At 37.2% G+C, this 22577-nt stretch overlaps 1 protein-coding gene and 1 pseudogene across 19 annotated transcripts in view; both read left to right on the plus strand.

The window, feature by feature from the left end:
• Positions 1-22577, plus strand: part of ERBIN (erbb2 interacting protein) — a 151116-nt gene that overhangs the window by 25237 nt on the left and 103302 nt on the right. The gene's annotated exons all lie outside the window — the stretch shown is intronic.
• LOC144341441 (U6 snRNA-associated Sm-like protein LSm8 pseudogene) lies at positions 4778-5520 on the plus strand (annotated as a pseudogene).

Below are 22577 nucleotides of genomic sequence, written 5' to 3' on the forward strand. Positions count from 1 at the left end.
GAGCTGCAACTCCTGTTGCAGAGGTTGTGTCCTGTGCTTGAAAAACATGTAGGAATTGGTGAAAATTAGTCATTTTAGTCTGTGCATTGACTCTTGGGAAAGTATGTTGTACAAGAGATGAGAGTAACAGATGAGAGTACTATACTGTATTAGAAAGTGAGGGAGCCCTTTGTTACATGTCAGACTTAATCTTGCCAGTCCAGTTTTGGTTACATATGGACCTGAGTACATCACATTTGAGGATTCAATTTAATGAAAATGATAAACATTGTAACATTTTAGTTTGATTTTTTTCATAGTCCTGTAAATACTACTTCATACTGTTTCTTTTTTGTGTTAATTTGCTTTTATGAATATATAGCACTTACCTTGATAAATATACTACAAATGTGATTATTTATTGAGGTTGGCATGTCCCACAAAAGTTTAATAATTGAATGTGAAACAGTTTTAGCAGGAATATCTTTGCTCAAAGAATGAGGTTTTTCAGAACTGAAAAAAAAATACGCATTGTGGGCCAGGTGCAGTGGCTAACACCTGTAATCTCAGCACTTTGGGAGGCTGAGGTGGGGGGATTACTTGAGGTCAGGAGTTTGAGACCAGCCTGGGCAACATGGTGAAACCCCTTCTCTACTAAAAATACAATAATTAGCCAGGCATGGTGGTGGGCGCCTGTAATCCCAGCTACTCAGGAGGCTGAGGCAGGAAAATCGCTTGAACTCGGGAGGCAGAGGTTGCAGTGAGCTGAAATTGCCCCTCTTGCACTATAGCTTGGGTAACAGAGTGAGATTCCATCTTATAAAAACAAAACAAAACAAAAAGTGCACCATAGATTCTTAGGACTTTTATGTTAAAAAATGTTTTAAAATGGTTCGGATTTAAAAAAAATGCCAACCAATTGTGTAGCAAATATGGGGGCCACTGAGAATATTTAGGAATTTTTGTGTCTACAAAGTATGTGCTGAATTAGCAACATTGAATTTTTTTAGCTTTTGGCATTGCTTCTCAATTGTTGTAATCTGCTTCTTGAAAAGAAAATCAACTCTGGGGGACCGGGGATGGTGGCTCATACCTGTAATCCCAGCCCTTTGGGAGGCCGAGGTGGGTGGATCACTTGAGGTCAGGAGTTCAAGATCAGCCTGGCCAACATGGTGAAACCCCATTTTTACTAAAAATAGAAAAATTAACTGGGCGCAGTGGTGGATGCCTATAATCCCAGCCACTTGGGAGGCCGAGGCAGGAGAATCACTTGAATCTGGGAGGCAGAGGTTGTAGTGAGCCAAGATTGTGCCATTGCACTCCAGCCTGGGCGACCGACTCCATCTCAAAAAAAACAAAACAAAACCGAGAAAAAAAAAAAAAACATCAGAATATAGATTGATATATGTGTTTCTTTGAGAAAATTTTCTCATATCCCAGGTGATTTTGGCTATCGGACAAGAGGTAACTTCAGGTCAGTAAGTTGTTAGAATTCAGTGACAACTACAATGGTTTTCCCTTACATGACGCTCTGCCTTCTGCAATTTCAGTTACCCGCAGTCAACTACAGTCCAAAAATATTAAATGGAAAATTCCAGAAATAATTCATAAGTTTGAAATTGCATGCTGTTCTGACTAGAGTGATGAAATCTTGTGCCATCTTGCACCATCCAGGGCAAGGTGTGAATTATCCCTTTGTTTAGCATATCCATATATGATACCCGCCCATTAGTCACTTAGTAGTAGCTGTTTCAGTTATTAGAGCAACAATACATGGTATATATAGAGTTCGACACTATCTGTGGTTTCAGGTGTATTCTGAGGGATCTGGAATGTGTTCACCCCCTAACAAGGGGAGACCACTGTATAGCAAGAAGAGTTCACATTTGTCTAATGTTATGTTAGAATGTGGCTGTTGTTAGATATTAGGAGTGCTCTCTGTGGTAGAGTGTCTACTACATTATTGAATCCTGTGGTAGTTGGGGATCAGAAAGAAGGCCCTTTGGGGGGGTGTGTGTGTGTGTGTGGTGGTAGTGGTGATGTTTTTTAAATGCCCAGATAGCATGCATGCATGCATTCATTTACTTATCTTTTCACTGAACTGGGGTGATTAATAATCATACAGCATTTAAGATTTTTTTTTTTTTTTTGAGATGGAGTCTCGCTCTGTCACCAAGCTGGAGTGCAGTGGTGGCGCAATCTCAGCTCACTGCAACCTTTGCCTCCCAGGCTCAAGCGATTCTCCCACCTCAGCCTGGGACTACAGACACGCGCCACCACGCCCAGCTAATTTTTGTACTTTTTTTTTTTTTTTGGTACAGGTGGTGTTTTGCCATGTTGCCTAGCTGGTTTCGAATTCCTAGGCTCCAGTGATCCACCTGCCTCAGACTCCCAAAGTGTTGAGATTACAGGGGTGAGCCACTGCCCCTGGCAGGAAAAAATTTCTTAAAAAGAAATTTCAACCTTCAAAACAAAAGGTGTATAAACCTGAACACAAGTTGTGCATTTGGAAGAATCTGCTCTAGTCTGCTGATATTTTTTCACCCTGAAGCACAACATAGCTGGAGTTGAATTTCTGGTGAAGACTTTAATAATTCCACTTGGAAATGACATTGTCACATCACCAGTGATCTTCACAATACACCTAAAATGGGGATTTTGAAAAGTGCTGGGATTACAAGTGTGAGCCATCATGCCTGGCCTTCTTCAAGGTAGTATAACCATGCTGCTCTTTGTGTATGGTAATATTACAAGCAGCTTAGAATGTAGTTGCTTGGATGAGTCAGACTATATTTAACCAACCACTACTAAGGTATATTTATTTAGCACCCTCTCCCATTATTTTTTGCTATTATAATTGAACCCTTTTTGTGAAACTCTGGTACATATGTCTAGTTGATTTTTTAGTACAGATTGTCCCCAATTTTGGATGGTTCAATTTAGGATTTTTTGACTTTATGGTGGTGTGAAGCAATACATGTTCAATGGAAATCCTACTTTGAGTACCAATACAACCATTCAGTTTTTCATTTTCAATACAGTATTCAGTAGAGTACATGATATGTTCAACACTTTCTTATAAAATAGACTTTGTGTTTAGTGATTCTGCCCAACTGCAGCTAATGTAAGTGTTCTGAGCGTGCTTAAAGTAGGCTAGAGTAAGCTATGATGTTTGGTAGGTTACGTGTATTAAATGCATTTTTTACTTAAACCTATTATAAGTTGAAATTATTTTATCGGTATGTAACTCCCATCATAAGTCAAGGAGCATCTGTACTTTCTAAGGAGAAATTTTTAAAAGTAGACATTGCGTATACACATTAACTTTATGTATACATGTTGTCAAATTGTCATCAAGGACATTTATACTATTGTATGCCTCCACTAAGAGTGTGATAATAGATGTGTCTGTATAATGCTAGCTAACACGTGGTGTTATGAGTTTTTTTTTTTTTTTTAATTGTCAATCTCATGGAAATAATGGTAATTTGATCACTTAAAAATTCATCTAATGAGGTGAGCATCTTAAATATTCTGGCTGGTTTTATTTCATTTTAGGAGCCATGTGTTTATTGCCCTTTTTTTCATTTTTCTGTGGAGGCCATCTTTTTCTTATTGATTTAGAAGAAGTCTTAATATTTAGATTCTTTAATTTCATAACTTTTAATAACACAATTGATAGTGTCCTTTGTCATATGTTTTATGTAGTTTAATATATTTTATGATTTCTATCTTTGGTCATCTTACACACGGTGAAGTCAAGACTCATAGAATTTAATGTAAGAGCAGGAGATTTTAATTTGGGGTTGGTCTGTGGACTTGTAAGTATTCTGAGGATGGACTTCATAGTTCTCAAATACAAATGGAATACGACATTGGAATTATACATAAATTTTTATTTTTCTGGTGACAGATTCAGTCAAATTCATCTGGTTCTCAAATCATATGACTCTTATGACTCTGTGCCCCCTTTTATACAGCGTATATATTTAAATGCCCCTTTTTTCTGTTTCAAGTGAAATTCATAGGTAGTATAATCTTCCAACCCATACAAAGGATTTAAAAAGAAAATGCAACATAATTTTTTCTTGACTGGAACAGAAAACATGGGACAGACAAAAATGTTAGAATACTTTGCCATGACCACATTAGAAAACATAAAGGCTTTTTGCATTGGAGTTACCTGGAACCGTAAAAAAAAGTTGATGCCTGTTTCTTTTAAAATTAAACATACAGCTGTACCAGTTCCACTCCTAGGTATTTGCTCGAGAGAGGTGAAAACATGTCCCCAAAATGTATAGGGAGATTTATAACAGCTTTAATAGTCCACAAATTAAAACAACTCCGCTGTTGGTCAACAGAAAGAACAGATAAACAAATTGCAGTGTGTTCATACACTGGAATACTACTCTGCAGTCAAAAAGAATGAACTACTTTTTTCTTGATGAAATGAATATGAATGAATCTCTGAAACACTGTGTTTAGTGAAGGAAGTCAGGTACAGAAGAGTACACACTATGTGATGGATTATGTTTATATGAAGTTCAGAAATGAGGCTATAGCATTAGAAATATGAGGAGTGATTGCTTATGGAAAGTGGGGGCACTGACTGGATGTAGGGCAGGAGGGTACTTTCTGAGTAGGGGAAATGTCCTGTATCTTGATTGGGGTGTTTGTTACTCCAATAGAGTTGTAGATTTAAGACCTCTGCATTTCACTATACATAAACTTTACCTCAAAAACAAACAATGAAACAGAGCAAAAATACTGATGCCTATGTCCTGCCTTCTAGAGATTCTAATTTAATTGGTTAAGGGTGTTGGCCTGGGCATAGATAGTTCTCATGTGCAGCCAGAGTTGAGAATGATGCTTTTGTCCTTGGATGTAGGCTCATCATGAATGCAACTGCTACTCATGCAGATTGGCAACCAAATTATAATTAAGAGAGGCATTGCTGTAAGCAGTAACTCTCACGATATTTGCTGCGGCCCGCAGGGGCGAACCGCTGCCGGGTTCTGGCGCGCCCTTTCAGTTCTGCTTGTCGCCGGCACCCCTGCGTTACCCCGAACTGCCGAGCGGAGCAGCATGACCTCCGCCTTGGAGAACTACGTCAACCGAACTGTTGCCGTTATTACATCTGATGGGAGAATGATTGTGGGAACACTGAAAGGTTTTGACCAGACCATTAATTTGATTTTGAATGAAAGCCATGAGCGAGTATTCAGCTCTTCACAGGGGGTAAAGCAAGTGGTACTGGGATTATACATTGTAAGAGGTGACAACGTTGCAGTCATTGGAGAAATTGATGAAGAAACAGATTCTGTGCTTGATTTGGGGAATATTCGAGCAGAGCCTTTAAATTCTGTAGCACACTGAGGAAAAACTACATACTTGGACACCCGTAAATCTTTGTACAGAAACTGATTATTCTGAGGATGATATATGGAATTTTTATGAATGTGTAACTGGATTTTGACTCCTTATTGATTCATTGTAATATGTAAATTAAAATATTTCTACATTTTATTGGGGAAAGAAAAACTCTTTTTTTTTTTTGCCTGAATATAAGTTTGGTAGCTTGGTTTCTTTTTTTAATTAAATAGTGTGAAAATATAATGGTCGTTTTGAAAACTTTTAGCCAAAAGTAGTACTTTTTGATACTTTAGTATTTATGGAAACTAGTGGAAAAGAGAAATTAGTGTGCTATGTAAACCAAGCATTCAAATAACATTAGTAGTATAGGATATATGTGTGTTCTTTCCCTGATATTTAGGAAAATCACAGGAGGGTAAATCTTTCCTGGAGTTATCTGAATCACCGGCGTTTATCCGATTCCACTGGTGGTGGTTTGCTAGTGCTTCTAAAAGTTGCTCTCTAGCACTGAGAGGTGTGGGTAGGTAAAAACATGTTTGCTTGAGAAAACAAAAATGCTAACAAGGTTTTAATAGATTGGCCCAAAATTCCAACTTGAGTATTAAGAATTACTAGCAATGGTAGAATTGACAGAGATAATTGGTAAAGTCTCTTGATGCCCAATTGATTAGGTATGAAAGTAATACGAACACATTAATGTTGAATTTTACAGACAGTATATTATGTGAAAAAAATTGATTCCATGTAGTCTTCAATTTTTAATTTTTAAGAATTGTAATATTAGTGTTTATAAATGTGAGTAAATTAAGTTTATATTGAAGTAGTGCTAGCTATTATTGTCAGCAATTTTCCGTGATTCATTATCCATAAACCTGATTTCAGAAGACATCAACTTAGTTTTTTAAATAATTGATAGAAACAATGTTGTAAGTAGTGTTTAGATATCCAGGCTAGTCCACAAAATTTCTGATCAACTCATGTATAGGCCAAAGTGTGTATCTTTGTGATGAGAAGAAAACAGAAAAATATTTACATCCTTGTGGAAAAAAAAAAAAAAGATATTGCTTATCCTTGACAAGATTTTTTCAAGTGGAGAGACAACACTTGGGAAAATTTCAAACAAGTTTAATCTTCCCTTAATTTACAGTCTATTAAACTACTGTGTAAAAAAACTCCATCCCTTTGTCTTTATATGTGTACAGTTAGGTTCTAGGCTTAGATAATTGTAAAATTTTTTTCAGCTTCAGGGCTGGAGGACATTTAAAAGTTGGTACAGGATATTAACCATCACTGGCCTTTGGCAAGTCCATTCATTGTCACAATGAAAATGTTCTCATGTATTTTCAAAACGACTCTTTTGACAACTACTGACAGTCTCAATTACCTAAACCTTCCCATCCATATGTGTTTAATTTCCATTAATAGGGAAACATTTTAAACATTTGATAAAAACCTTCTTAAAACATCCCAATTTTAGGTCCACAATTCCTTCTGTGCAATTCTGAAATTCAGAAATTCCTGAAAATTGAACTTTTCTCTTTTTTTGCTGTCTTCGCTTTGCTCCCAGTTAAAAGGGCTGCTTGAAGAGGGCAGGTCGCCTTAGTTATGCACAAGCAAGTGTTCTGATACTGTAGCCTCACCCCTGGGCATGAACTTTTTTCCCTAATTCATTTGGTTGATAAAATATGACTTACACTGAACTGCGATGTGAGGCTAATATTGGTGTTTATTTATATCATTTTCCCATGAGAGCTAATATTTATAAATTATACTTCTCTGCAGCAGTATTTTCCAAATTCTCAGTTCTGAAGCACATCTACTGGCCTGAAGAGTTTGAATAAGGGACTGTAGATCTCTATTGCCAATGTAAATATATTAGTTATAATTATTAAGAGCAGGAGTTTTTAATTTGGGGTTGATCCATGGACTTGTAAGTTAACATTAGCTAGCAGTTAAAGTTAGTGAAAATGCTGTTTTTGAGGGGCTTGGGAGTCTAATAAAGACCATCCAGGCTTATATCCATTAGGAAATTCCAGCTTTATTTTATAATATTAAGTGTGACTATTGATAACTTTTTTTTGGTCAGTTCTCTTATTCTGTAGTCTACTTCTTTTGCATTTGAGGTAGAGAATGTGTGATGATGAATTTTAGGTATCTTTGGTGGGGAGGGTACTTTTTGGTTTTGAGAGTAAGTGGTCAATTTGACTGAGATGATTCCTGTGCTGGTATCATGGGAGCATACAGATGAGTCACTAATGAGGTGCCTTACATAGTACTGTGTCTTTTTGGTGCTGCAGAAAGCTAGTTGTCTGACGTTTTACCAGAGAGTTGTAAAACCAAGTAAGATTTCTTATAAGTTGTATGTATTTTAAGTTAATATCTGAAAGAAATGCCTGTTAGAGTAATTACTAAAGTGCTTGACTATGTCACATTTTTTAAAGCTATGTGGATGGAAGAGCAATTGTTGTTTGTAAATGTATAATGTATATTAAAGATGATATCTGAATAAAGAGAATCAAGAGTGTTTCTACATTTGAATGCAAAAGTTCTATAGGTCAGTGATTTCCTTCCTGACTTGTGTCTCAAAATGTATATAAAATGTGTTTGATTCAGCATTTCTTGTTTTCTTCTTAAATTGCCACTATGAAATTTTATTGGAAAATTGGAGAAATTGGCTATTGAGCTACTAGAAAAATGTCAGAATCCATCCGTAAGGCTTCATAGTTTAAAATACAGGTTTATAGATGTGTGTGTGTGTGTGTGTGTGTGTGTAATTTGGGTGTGGAATAACTAAAACCAAATAATAGGACTTACGCAATGTGAGAGAAGAAACAATGAATTTGTACACTGTGGTTCTGCCTAAACCTCCATAGCTTTTTACTATAATATATTGTGTTAAATGATGGTATATTTATATTTAGACATTTCATAAATGAAGGTGTTTCGTATTCCTGCTTTTATATTTAATACTGAGGAGTTAAGTATCTTAAATTATTTTCCCCCTTTTTTAGTAATTTTCATCAGGGCCCACAATTTTATTCGAACATATGGTTCATCGTGAGGTTAGAAAGGTAAACAAGTAATACTCAAACTGGCAAAATTATTTTTCCATGACTGTAATATTCTCTGTGTAACTATGCACTTCTAATTAAAGCCTTTAAATCTGATATTGTTAATCAATGAACAGTTTGGTTTAGTAATGCTAATTAAGAATGGTTCTAAAATTTAAAACTTTGGAAATTAGGATTGTTTAATTTAGTCTAATGCGTCTGATTTGTAATTCTTACAGTGGTTGTTCATAGGATATTATCTTTTCCAGTTAAAGGTTTTTTGGTTTTCCAGATGATCTGTCTGTCCCGAGATTAATTTTTTAAAACAACAAAATATACATTTGTCTCATTTGAGTATCAGGTCATAATTCCATTATTCATAGAAGTTTCATCATGTGATTGATTACTTTTTAAAAGATAAATTTTTGATGGAATTAGTTAAGATAACTACTTTAGAATTGCTTTTAATTGCATAGCAATAATTCTCATAGATCCATCCAAATAAAGGTGAATAAATTAGTTTTTTATTCTTTTGTTCCTTTCTAAAGTAGTTTCCTGTATGCGTTGGTTGTTATTATTTGGAAACTATTAACTGAATAATATTAAATTGGCAACTTTGAGTAGGATACAACCAAACAAATGGAATTCTCAAGTTATCACTCTCAGCTATATCTAGAGTTTGCTTTTGAGCTTTAAAAACTTTACATGACAGCCCGGCCAACACGGTGAAACCCCGTCTCTACTAAAAATACGAAAAAATTAGCTGGGCATGGTGGCAGGCACCTGTAATCCCAGCTACTCGGGAGACTGAGGCAGGAGAATCGCTTGAACCCGGGAGGTGGAGGTTGCAGTGAGCCGAGATGGTGCCATTGCACTCCAGCCTGGGTGACAAGAGGGAAACTCGATCTCAAAAACAAACAAAAAAAACTACTTTACATGAAATTCTTAGGGAAAATAAATGAGAATGTGCCGTTACTTTACCAATGCTAAGTTGTATACTTTACCACTTTACCATGTTACTTTACCACTGCTAAGTTGTATTTGGTAGTGAAATTTTAATATAGACAAATTTTATTTTTTTATAAGTGATTTGCATTTTTGGTGTGACTATTTTCTCTTTTCTTTTCTTTTCTTTTTTTTTTTTTTGAGATGGAGTCTCGCTCTGTGGCCCAGGCTGGAGTGCAGTGGTGGGATCTCAGCTCACTGCAAGCTCTGCCTCACGGAGTATTAAATATAAAAGCCATTCTCCTGCCTCAGCCTCCTAAGTAGCTGGGACTACAGGTGCCCGCCACCACGCCTGTCTAATTTTTTGTATTTTTAGTAGAGACTTGGTTTCACTGTGTTAGCCAGGATGGTCTCAGTCTCCTGACCTTGTGATCCGCCTGCCTCGGCCTCCCATAGTGTTGGGATTACAGGTGTGAGCCACTGCGCCTGGCCAGTGTGAGTATTTTCTTTCAAGTTGAAAGTCGAGTTCCATGAAACTCTATGGATTTCGGTGAAGGTTAATACCTCTGGTTGTTTGAGGCCTGCAATATAACTAATTAAGCAGTAGTGAACCTCTTACTACATTTGCTTCAAAGCAGCTACTTCGTAATTGAACATGTGTGTCATTAATTCTAGAAATCTGTTAAACATTGATTTTGCGTTGTATCAGAGGATGATGTAGAAGAGGAATGGCGCTGACTAGTGGTTTTAAGGCACAATATTGGAATCCCCTGGGGAGCCCATAATATGTACATGCCTTGACTATGTCCCAGGCCTTTTGGAGCAGAATCCTGCTGGTTGGAGGACACACAGTGTAGTTTGGTAAAATCTCTAATTCTGATATACTCATTTATATAAGATTACTGAAGTTCTATCCTCAAGGAATATATACTTTGTCAGAGGAAGGAAAACTATATACGTGCAACAACGTGGGTTGTGTATGATGACAGCAATAATAATGATAGCCAAGGTTTGTAGGGCACTTATCCTGTGCAGAAGCATTGATTTTCAGGTACTGTAGACATTTGCACTAATATTGCCTGTCTATAGCACTTTCTCAATATAGCAGCCAGAGCAATCTTTTTTTTTTTTTTTTGAGATGGAGTCTCACCCTGTCACCCAGACTAGAGTGCAGTGGTACAGTCTCCACTGACTGCAACCTCTGCCTTCCAGGTTCAAGCAATTCTGCCTCAGCTTCCCAAGTAGCTGGGACTACAGGCGCAGGCCACCACGCCCAGCTAATTTTGTGTGTGTGTGTGTGTGTGTGTGTGTGTGTGTGTATAGTTTTTGTTTTTTTTTTTTTTTTTTTTTTTAGTAGAGATGGGGTTTCACTATGTTAGCCAGTCTGGTTTTGAACTCTTGACCTTGAGTGATCCTTCCGCCTTGGCCTCCCAAAATGCTGGGATTACAGGCGTGAGCCCCTGTGCCTGGCCAGAACAATCTTTTAAAAACTTAAATTAGATATTACTCTTCTTGTTTAAAACCCTCTAATGAATTCTCATTGTGATTACAATAAAATGTAAACTGCTTATTATGATTTATAAGGTGAGTACTTGGTCTGGTTGGGTTCTGTGATGTCATCTTACATGATTCTTTCTGTGTTCATTATGCTGTGATCACGCTGGTGTTTGTTCCCATGTCCAGGCATTTATACCTTCTCCTTTGGTTGGATTGCTTTTCTCCCGATCTGTGACAGGCTGTTCTTACCAGATTTTTTTTTTTTTTTTTTTTTTTTTTTTTTTTTTTGAGATGGAGTCTCACTCTTTTGCCCAAGCTGGAGTACAGTGGGCAATCTTGGCTCACTGCACCCTTTGCCTCCTGGGTTCAAGCGATTCTTCTGCTTCAGCCTCTCAAGTAGCTGGGACTACAGGCATGTGCCACCATGCCTGGCTAAGTTTTGTGCTTTTAGTAGAGGTGGGTTTCACCATGTTGGCCAGGCTAGTCTTGAACTTCTAAGTTCAAGTGATTTGCCCATCTCAGCCTCCTGAATGAAGTGCTGGGATTACAGGTGTGAACCACTGCACCTGGCCCAGTTCTTATCAGATTTAACCTTCAGTGAGATTTCTCTTGTTCACTCTGTCTGAAATTGTTCTTCCTCTGATTCCTCTCCCCTTAATATGTTTTTAGTTCATGGCACTTAACACAGTCTGAATTTTTCTTATCATTTACTATTGTTTTTTCCTTCTTGGAATGTAAGCTCATTAAGCCCATATATCTTGTATATATTCATGCTTGTATCCTCTTGATAAATCCATGGGATCAAATAGTGTCCCTTGAAGCATCATCACATGCAAATAAAATGACGATGCAGTTAACCTCTACTATAACAAGGTATGTTAGGCTTTTTCTGTATATGTTCTCATGTGAAATTACGTTCGAGTTGAACATTTTCTGTAAAATTGTTTAATATATAGTCATGTGCCACATAATGACATTTTGGTCAGTAATAGACTATATAAACAATATTGGTTTCATAACATTATAGTGGAGCTGAAAAATATTCCTTAGTGATATAGCTGGTATATACTTATTTTATAGTATATTACATGACTCATGGGTTTGTGTTGATGTTTGTGTAAACAAACTTTCTGCACTGCCAGTTGTATAAAAGTATAGTACAGTTATGTGCAGTACACAGTACTTCACAATGACAGTAAACAGCTGTTACTGGTTTATGTATTTACTGTATGATACCTTTTATTATCTTAGAGTGTGCTCCTCCATATAAAAAGGTAGGCCGGCCATGGTAGCTCACGCCTATAATCCTAACACTTTGGGAGGCCGAGGCGGGCGGATCACCTGAGGTCGGGAGATCGAGACCAGCCTGACCAACATGCAGAAACACCATCTCTACTAAAAATACTAAATTAACTGGACATGGTGGCGCATGCCTGTAATCCGAGCTATTCGGGAGACTAAGGCAGGAGAATCGCTTGAACCCGGGAAGCAGAGGCTGCGGTGAGCCAAGATCGCACCATTGCACTCTAGCCTGGGCAGCAAGAGTGAAACTCTGTGTCAAAAAAAAAAAAGGTAACTATAAATCATCCCATGACAGGTCCTTCAGGAAGTATTCCAGAAGAAGGCATTGTTATCATAGGAGATGACAGTTCCAGTTGTGTTGTTGTCCCTGAAGACCTTCCAGTGGGACAAGATATGGAGGTGGAAGACGGATAGTAATGATCCTGACCCTGGGTAGGCCTAGGCTAATGTGTGTGTTTGTGTTTTCGTTTTTAACAAGAAAGTTTAAAAAGTTAAAAAATTTTTTTTTTTAGTAGAAAGAAAAAAACTTATAAGGATATAGGAGCTGGGTGTGGTAGTGTGTGCCTGGTAGTCCCAACTACTTAGGAGGCTTGAGCCCAGGAGTTTGAGTCCAGCCTGGATAACATAGTGAGATCCCATCTCTTAAGAAAAAGAAAAAATATTCTGGTTAGCTGTACAGTGTGTTTGTGTTTTACACCGTGTTATTACAAAAGTTAAGATTTTTTAAAAAAGAAAAAGTTTATAAAGTTATAATCTAAGGTTTATTATTAAAGAAAAAAATTTTTAAATAAATTTACGTAGTTTAAGTGTTTATAAAGTCTGCAGTAGTGTACATTAATGTCCTAGACCTTCACATTCACTCACTACTGACCCAGAGCAGTTTCCAGCCCTGCAAGCTCCATTTATGATAGGTGTACTAGTTTTTTTTTTTTTTGTAATCTTTTATACCATATTTTTGCTGTACTTTTTCTATGTTTAGGTACGTTTGAATACACAAACACTTACCATTGTGTCATAGTTGCCTGCTGTATTCACTACATCAGCATGTGGTACGTGTTCTTAGTCTAGTGGCAACAGGCTACACCATATAGCCTAGATGTGTAGTAGGTTATACCATCTGGGTTTCCGTAAGTAGACTCTGTGGTGTTTGTACAATGATGAAATTGCCAAACAGTGCATTTCTTAGAACATATTCTGTCAAGCAGTGCATGATTGTTTCTTCCAACAAAGGTGCTTTTGGTTAATCAGACCTTATGCCGATTATTTATTGTGAAATAAACCATCTGAAACTTAGTGATATTATAAACCGAGAAGAGTCATCATTATTACCTATCATGGGTCTAGGGCTTATCTTGGCTTAGCTAGTTGGTTCTTGCTCAAGTTCTTATGTGGTTGCAGTTAGATGGTTGCCAGGGGCCATGAGCCAGAGCACCTGCGTGTGGCTTCTCAGTAACACTTGAGTTTCCTTACAGCAAGTGGCTGGTTTCAGAGGGCAAGTGGATGAAAGGAAAAGGGCAAAAGCCTAAGTGGCAACTGTATTAGCCTTTTTATCCTAGCCTTGGATGTCGTGTAGCATCACTTCTGTTGTATTTTGTTTTTAAGAAGCACGTCACTAAGACCAGCTCTTATTCCAGTGTTGGGGAAGAAGATTTCACCTCTTGAGGGGAGAAGTGTAAAAGAATTTGTGGAAAATGTTATACCTACCACAGACCTCATTCTGCAAAATAGTGGCATCTTGTTGGTTAGGGATTAAGTTCTAAAGTCAGTGTAAATGGAAGGTATCATGATGGGGAGACCGTTATACATCTTTGTCCGGCGTGGTGAGGATTTTCTATAGGTTCAAGAAAAAGTCACTGTTTCTTCCACTAAATATCAAATAGGATATATTTGGCTTGTGTTCAGTGCCTCTCTTGTATGGAAAATATAATTAAGTACTAGAGTAACATTTAGCAAAGTGCAGTTATCAGACTTTGAGAAGCTCTGTGGAAAAGAAAATTGACATCACTGTCAAACTCGTTACAAGACCTACATTTATTGAGTAAAGAAGATAGGCAGAATTACTTGCATTATTACTTTTATTTTATTTAATTTTAATTTTATTTATTTATTTATTTGAGATGATCTCCCGCTTCATTGCCCAGGCTGGAGTGCAGCGGCCCAATCTCAGCTCACTGCAACCTCTGCCTCCCGGGTTCAAGCAGTTCTCCTGTCTCAGCCTCCTGAGTAGCTGGGACTACAGGCGCCTGCCATCATGCCCTACTAATTTTTGTATTTTTAGTAGAGACAGGGTTCCCTGTGTTGGTAAGGCTGGTCTCAAAAATCCTGACCTCAGGTGATCCACCTGCCTCGACCTCCCAAAGTGTTGGGATTACAGGCATGAGCCACTGCGCCCGGCCTATTACTTTTATTTTAAAATTTAGTTTGGAGAAATTATATAGCTCAATTCATAAATAAATATATGAATGATGCAACTACTTTCTTTTCCTAAATATTTGTTTCAAATGAGAAGGGAAATATGATTGAGTGGTCTCTTCCCTTCTTATAGTAAAAATAATGCAGTACAGTGTTTAAGGGCATATAAGTGAATGAGAGTTAGTATCGACCTTAAGCTACTATGATATATGTCAATTAAAAAATGCTAATGTGGCAACTTTCGGAGGATAAAGCAAAAAGAAAAAAATGCTTATGTGAGAACAAGCATGCCAGCCAGCCATGGTCACCCCACACCCAATAAAATTATTGGTAAAGAGGCAAACACAAAAAGTACCTGTGAGGATGAATAGTATAAATAAAATATTTTCAAAGAAACAAATTACTCTTATGTATCCTCAATAGAAAGGAAAAACTATTATTTATTCAACTTAAGTATAATTATGTTTTCTGTTGCTGATTCAGTTACTTTTGGGAAACGTAGCACAAGAAAAGCCACTCAATATGGCTTTGTGTTGGACATTTGGATTTCTTAGAACAGCTAACGAAAGTGTAGTTTTTATGCCCTTTGTTTTTTGACATAAAGAATCTGAGATTGAAGAGTTAATGTGTTGAGGATTACAGAATGGTAAATGGTGGAATCTGGACTCAAATGTAAAACAGTATTTTTCCAAAGCCAGCTACTTTTATGTTCAGCTATATTGTTTCTTGAATTTTCAGTGATTTATTGGTAGGCTTTTTGTTACCTGGGAATTCCTTCTATTAAAATTATATTGTCAAGTGTTGAAATATGCAGGTTTTAACTAATTGCATTGACACAGCTTGATTTTGTGTCACTTTTAAACCATCCATCCCCTGCTTCCCCCAGGGAGCAAAAACAAAAACCACATATAAACATAGCTTTCTAGGAACAGTAGTTTCAGATACTGCCTCTTAAATTGTTCAGATATCCTAGCTTTTCAGTTCTGTTTGTTCCAAGGTGGCCATATATTGTTATTTTTCAATAATCACATATAGTTGTTTTGCCATTTTTGTTTAGGGAATTACTATTAATTGTTTTTAAATATTAAGCATGATAAACTTCAGATGTTCCTGTTTTTAAAGACCGGGTTCTCATATATTGAGTGGTTTCACTTTTCTTACCTTGCCCCAAAGTAATTGAATCAGCAACAGAAGAATACGACCTTTTAATTGTCTACATCAAATTACATAATCTGGTGAAGTATGAAGACTACACTGTTAAAGTATTAATGACTTTTATTTATTAAACCAAACAGTGAAAGAAATGGTATAGGGACATTCACCTCATATTTTGTAAGTTATATTATTGGCTAAATAGTATCAGGATTGTTTTTAGTTCTGCATTGCTAACCGAGTGATCTATCTAAATCTTAAATTAGACTATGTCCCTCCTTTGCCTTAAGTCTTTTTTTCTCGCTGTGTCGCCCAGGCTGGAGTGCAGTGGCACGATCTCGGCTCACTGCAAGCTCCGCCTCCCGGGTTCACGCCATTCTCCCGCCTCAGCCTCCGAGTAGCTGGGACTACAGGCGCCCGCCACCACGCCCGGCTAGTTTTTTGTATTTTTAGTAGAGACGGGGTTTCACCATGTTAGCCAGGATGGTCTCGATCTCCTGACCTCGTGATCCACCTGCCTTGGCCTCCCAAAGTGCTGGGATTACAGGCTTGAGCCACCGCGCCCGGCCTGCCTTAAGTCTTAAAAACTGCTGCTTACCCGTCAAAGTTTATATTACTTAGTATGGTATTTAAAGCTTTTAAGTTCTGGCCCCCTGCTGACTAACGTCATTCCTATATATTTCAAAGTCTATCCTACCTAAGTTTGTCCGCTGGCAACACTAACTACTTTTTTTCTGTATGTACAGATATTCTACACTTTGGTTTATATATTCTATTTTATTCTGTCCTATTAGTCTGTTTCCCTTACCACCAGACTATTTGGTCTTCTTTCCCCCACATTTGTAACTTTTTAATATTCTTTTTAAGACGTGTTCTTGCTCTTTTGCTCAGAGTTGAGTACAGTTGTGCAATCATAGCTCATCGTGGCCTTAAACTCCTGGGCTTGTCAAGCAATTCTCCTGCCTCAGCTTCCTAAGTAGCTGGGGCTACAGACATACACCACCATGCCTGGCTAATTTTATTTTTATTTTTAGAGACAGGGTGGTGTTGTGTTGCCCAGGCTGGTCTTGAACTACTGGTCTCAACTCCTGCCTCAGCTGGGATTACAGGTGTGAGCCACTGGGCTGGGTGGCTATCATGTTTTATCTAAAATTGGAAACTCCTTGAGGCCGGGACCATTTATCTTTGTATCTTCAGTGTTCAGCACCTAGTAGTAACTCAGCAAATGTTTGTTTTCTTTCTGACGTATTTGTCATATTTGTATTTGTTGTATTTAGCATCAGAAAGCCAAATATGGTCATTCAGCATTAATTTTACTGATTCCATTTGTTATTTTAGTCCAGAATTGCTACCAAAGTGTTTAGGTTTGACCTTTTTGTGCCCATGAAGTCTAGTCTTTTTGATGATAAATCTAAATTGGTTGAGGTGTAATGAAAAAGGCAGTCAGTTGTCTAGAAGTGACTGTGACAGTTGCAGATTTATCTTGTTTGTGCATGCTATTTTTTTTTTTCAGTGTTCAAAGCCTGTGTTACATCAGGTTTTCAGGTTTAGATTTCCTAACTTTGGAACACAAAGTTTCGTTTTTAGAAGAATGGGTATTGAGTCCTTGAGTGTGGGTAGAAAGACAGAGACAGACTGATTTGCAAAATAATTGAGGATCATATTTATATTTGAATTTTCACTTACTTGAACTTTCAGATTTCAACTCAAAAGCTTTGGTATAAGTAAAGTATATTAATAAGACCCATTGCATGAAAGTAACCGAAACCAGTAAAAATAAGATAATAAGGATGTAATAGTTTCTTATGGATACTCAAGGGCTAGAATGCAGTTAGTCTCAGAAAGGAATTAGAACAAGTAACTGGAAGGCCATCAGGAATCCAGAACCATCACTCTTTTATATTTTTCTCTCTTCAGATGAGCATTCTGTTTCTGGGTCCATATGGTAGAAGGCAGCAGCTCCATAGATTATGGCTTCAGATGTTACAGTTCCGTTAAATGCAGAGATAGACTTGCTGTCTTTCCGTCCCACTTACATATCCTGGGGAGAGAGAAATGATTGACTGGCTTGAGTCAGGTGCCCGTCCCCTTTCCAGTCTGCTCCATCTAGGAGGGCAGTGTTACCTGGTACCAAAATAGATGTTAGAGGGCCACCCCTTTCAAATGGGAGAATAGCCCTCACACCAGGGCTTCTATATTATAGTGCAGGTTGTTTATTCCACATGCTGCTTGCCAAGCTGTATACCTATAAGGGCTGCAGTTTTAAAATTTGTACAAAAGTGCTTTATGGATTTGTGGTAACCTTTTCTCAGAGAAAGGAGGAGTCATTGTGAATTGGGGGGCTATTCCAAGGGGTTCTGCTATGTCATTTTTTGTGGGTATTTATTGTCCATCTTAGTATTGCCAAACTCTTAGCACTGAATTATTAGATTGGCTCTCACCCTTGGGCCATGGAGTTTTATTGCAGCAAAAACAAAAATCTGTATGTATATGTGTTTTCTCAATAGGAATATTGACAGTGGACTTACTATAATGTGGGGCTTTGACATTTGTGGACCTGCTGAGGTGTCCTTACACTCATTGAGAACCACTGATGTTATGCAAATGCTATTGAACTTCGCATCTAAGACTTCTTATTTGTCCTGTGACCTTTGATTATATTTCAACATGCATAAAATACTTTAGAGGGTTTTGGAGTGCCATGTATGTGAATGAACTTGGCACTAAGCACCCCATAGTTTCTACAGAAAAATTTAAAGAATATTTGTTACTTAAAATTATGTTTGGTTAAGTAGAAGCTTAAATTTTTGTTTTTCTTCTTTTCCTCTCCATATCTGTTGTACTATTTCACTTACAAAATAAATCTTCAGCCCTAAGGGATGTTTGGGATAGTTTTACAGGATTATGGATTTTATTCCTAAAATAAATCTGAATGCTACTGAAAGTGAAACTTTTTAAAGATAAGATTTTCATCAAGTGGTGGTATTTTAAAGCTTTGCTTATAAGTGGTAATAATTAACCTTTGAAAATCCTGCTGTAATAAGGTGTTGAGAGTGATCTAGCTTTCTTTGGAAGGTTTTTGATGTTCCTAATCATTCCCAGCCTAAATTAACCCCAAGGAAAATGAGAACTTCAACCTGACCTCTCATTGTTTTGCCAATTCCTACCTTTTTTTCTGTTTCTTTTTGGTTCTTTTATTTCTGTTCAGTTTAGGGGAAAGAATAAACTTACAAAGAAATTCACGTTAAGAAATTAGGAACTTGTCTCTTCCAGATTTGTTTGCATTTTACTAGAGGATGTATGAGGAGGGACCAGAAGAAATAACTAATGGTGGAATTTCATGCACTGTGGCACTCACATCTAAGATTCTCAAATCAGGTCATGCTTTTCAACAGGTCTGGTTTAGTTTCTAGGGCAGTAGACACACTGCATAAAAACATTTTATTTATAGTGAGTTTCTCTTAAAATACCACTTGAAGAACCAAAGAAGTAATTAGTATATTGAATTGGGTAGGTGGAATGAGGAGTCAGTAGTAAGGCAAAAGGCCTCACCTGAGCAAAGGATTTGATTCAGTAGTAAAGTTGTATAAAGGCAAATTGGGAGTAGATTAAGGAGGTTTGGGGATTAAGTAATGTATTTTAGGTTTTTAAAGCGGAAAGGGATATAGTAAAATAAATGATTTTAAGGAAAAAAAATAGGTGCTGACTAAATAGAATTAGGGAATCAGTTTGGAATCTATGATGCTAATACATAAAAGTGGGCTGAGGCCAGGCATGGTGACTCATGCCTGTAATTCCAGCACTTTGGGAGGGTAAGGCTGGGGGATTGCTTGAGGCCAAGGAGTTTGAGACCAGCCTGGGCAACATAGCGACACTCCGTCTCTACCAAATAAAAACTAAAAAAATTACCCAGATGTGGTGGTGCACACATGTAGTCCCAGCTACTTGAGAGGCCAAGGTGGGAGGATTGCTTTGAGCCTAGGAGGTTGATTGTGCCATTGCCCCTCAGCTTAGGTGACAGAGGAGAGAGGCAGTGTCTCAAAAGAAAATGCATAAAAGTGACATTAACTGATGTCCTAATATTTTTCTTTTAAATATATTTTTAAATTGATGTATAATTCACATACAATTTACCCTTTTAAAGTATACAGTTCAATAGTTTTTAGTATTTTTACAAGTTGTGTACCCATTATCACTATCTAATTCCAAAACATTTCATCGGGGCTTCAAACCAAACCAAAACAAAACCCATACTCCTTGGCACTCACTCCTCATTCTTGTCTGTCCCCAGATCATGGCAACCACTAATCTACTTTGCCTCTGTCGACTTGAGTATTCCTGATATTTGATAAAAATCAAATCATACAACATGTGGCCTTTTGTGTCTGGTTTAACATAGCATAATGTTTCCAAAGTTCATACATGTTGTATCATGTATCAGTACTTCATCCTTTTTATAGCTGAATAATACTCCACTGTAGGGATAGATGACATTTTGTTTATTCATTGGCTGATGGACATTTGAGTTGTTTTTACTTTTTGGTCACTGAATAACGCTGTCATGAACATTAGTTACAAATTTTTCCAAGAACATGTGTTTTCAGTTCTTTTGTATACCTAGGAGTGAAATTGTTGTATCATATGATAATTGTGTTTAACTTTTCGGAGGGACTGCCAGCCTATTTTTCAAAGTGACCACACCATTTTGTATTCCCATCAGCTGTCTTTGAAATTCCAGTTTCTCCACATCCTCCCAGTATGTTATTGCCTGTCTCGATTACAGCCATCCTAGTGAGTATAAAATGGTAATATCATTGTGGTTTTGATTTGTATTGCCCAAATGACTAGTAATATTAGCATCTTTATGGGCTTTTTGTGGCATTTGTTTTATCTTTAGGAGAAATGCCTGTTCAAATCCTTTGCCCTTTTTAAAGTTTTGTTTTTTGTCTTTTTGTTTAGTTTTAAGAGTTCTTTATCTATTCTAGCTAAAAGTTCATTATCAGATATATGATTTACAGATATTTTCTCCCATTCTGTGGTTTGTCTTTGTACTTTATTGGTAATACTCATATTTTTTATTTTAATAGGAATATCTCTAGTGTTTTATTCTGGACACTGATGGTTAGTTTCCTATTGAGGAAATACACTGTTTCTAATATACTAAGAATTTTGTCAAGAATAGATGTTGACTTTTATTTAGATTTATTACCTTTTGGTATTCCCCCTTTTGTCTCATTGTATGATGAGGTATTGTCAGTAGATTGTTCTCACGTAGAGAAAAATCGTCTTGGCATTCCTAGAATCAATTCTCCTTAGTCATGTTTTACTATTACTGTTGCATTTGAGTTGCTTTCGTATAATTTAGGAGTTTTTGAAGTATTCTTTAATCTAAATATAACATTTTTGTTCTTGAATCTGAATGTTAAATTCTAATGTTAGATCTAAATGTTAGATTCAAGAATACTTCAGAAAATCCTAAATTATACAGAAGCAACTAAATGGTTGCTTTATACTGACTTTGAGAGGTGTTGGTATCACAGTTATATTGAATCTTCCTTCTTTGTTGTGAACCCTGAACCTTGCAAATTTCACCTCCTGAAAGTTTGCAAGCAAGCACTGGGTTCATGTTGTCCTTTACAGTAGTAATTTTGACAAATTTCACCCTTGATTTCATCTGTGATTTTCTATTTCTTGAGAAAATTCTTATAATTTATATTTTTATATAAAGTCATGTATTGTAAAGCATGGCACTATTTGAGCTTAGTGATTTTTTATTTTTTAAAATACTTTTTTGTTTGTTTGTTTTTGAGGCAGGGCCTCGCCCTGTCACCCAGGCTGGAGTGCAGTGGCATAATCATAGCTTACTGTTGCCTGATAGCCTCAAAATCCTGGACTCACGCTATCCTCCTGAGCAGCTGGGGCTATAGGCATGTGTCACCATGCCCAGCTAATTTTGTAATTTTTTTGTAGAGACAAGGGCTCACTATGTTGTGCAGGCGGGTCTCTTAACTATGGGCCCCAAATGATCCTCCCACCTGCACCTTGCCTAAAAATACTTATCTGTATTGTTAAATTACCATTCTGATTCCTACTCGTATGTTTTATTTCTTTAGATCTGCTGGGAAATTGTCTGTTCTTTATGTTTCTCTGCTTCTACCAAAAACAGAACTAGCTGATGGATTTAGTCATTTTTACTGTTTCTCTTTTCTAAATAATTAATTCCTGCTTTTTTCTTTAAATCCCTTCACTGAATGGAGACATTGGATGGGGAGTTGGATATACAAGTCTGAGGTTTAGGAGAGTGGTCCAGGCTTCAGTAAAGCAGGCATTTCTGGTGTCCTGCATCACAGTTCTCTTGGCTCACCTCTGATTTTTAACCCCTCCTGCAGGAAATAATACTATGAAAGCTTAGACTCTCCTCAGGCTGAGCTTCCTGCTGCAAACACACTCTTCATTTTTTGGCCCCAGTGATTTCTTTTCTGTGGGAGGCCAAAAAGAAAGTAAGCATAGATTGGTAGTGAGGCAGAGGTAATGCCTTATAGAGGCAGTGCTGTTCCTGTATCATACTGGATGGATAAAAGGTCACGTCTCATTCTATCTGGAGAGAATTTTGAGAGACCATCTATATGCTTCTTGGGAGGTTTAAGTAGATTGATCCCCTGTTATCTTTAGGGATGACATTGATAGTATACTATTCCTTATATTGGCTTTTCTTCCATCCCTGTCTTACTCTTCCTGTTCCCGTAGGTCATTCTCTAGACAAACTACTTTTACTCAGGTTCTTACCTCAGTCATTGCCTTTGGGAGAACCCAAACTAAGATAGCAATCATTAGAGTACTTAGTATTTAAAAGGTAGATAAGAGTTC

The sequence above is a fragment of the Macaca mulatta genome, chromosome 6, assembly GCF_049350105.2.
Source record: "Macaca mulatta isolate MMU2019108-1 chromosome 6, T2T-MMU8v2.0, whole genome shotgun sequence".
NCBI classification, from domain to species: domain Eukaryota; kingdom Metazoa; phylum Chordata; class Mammalia; order Primates; family Cercopithecidae; genus Macaca; species Macaca mulatta.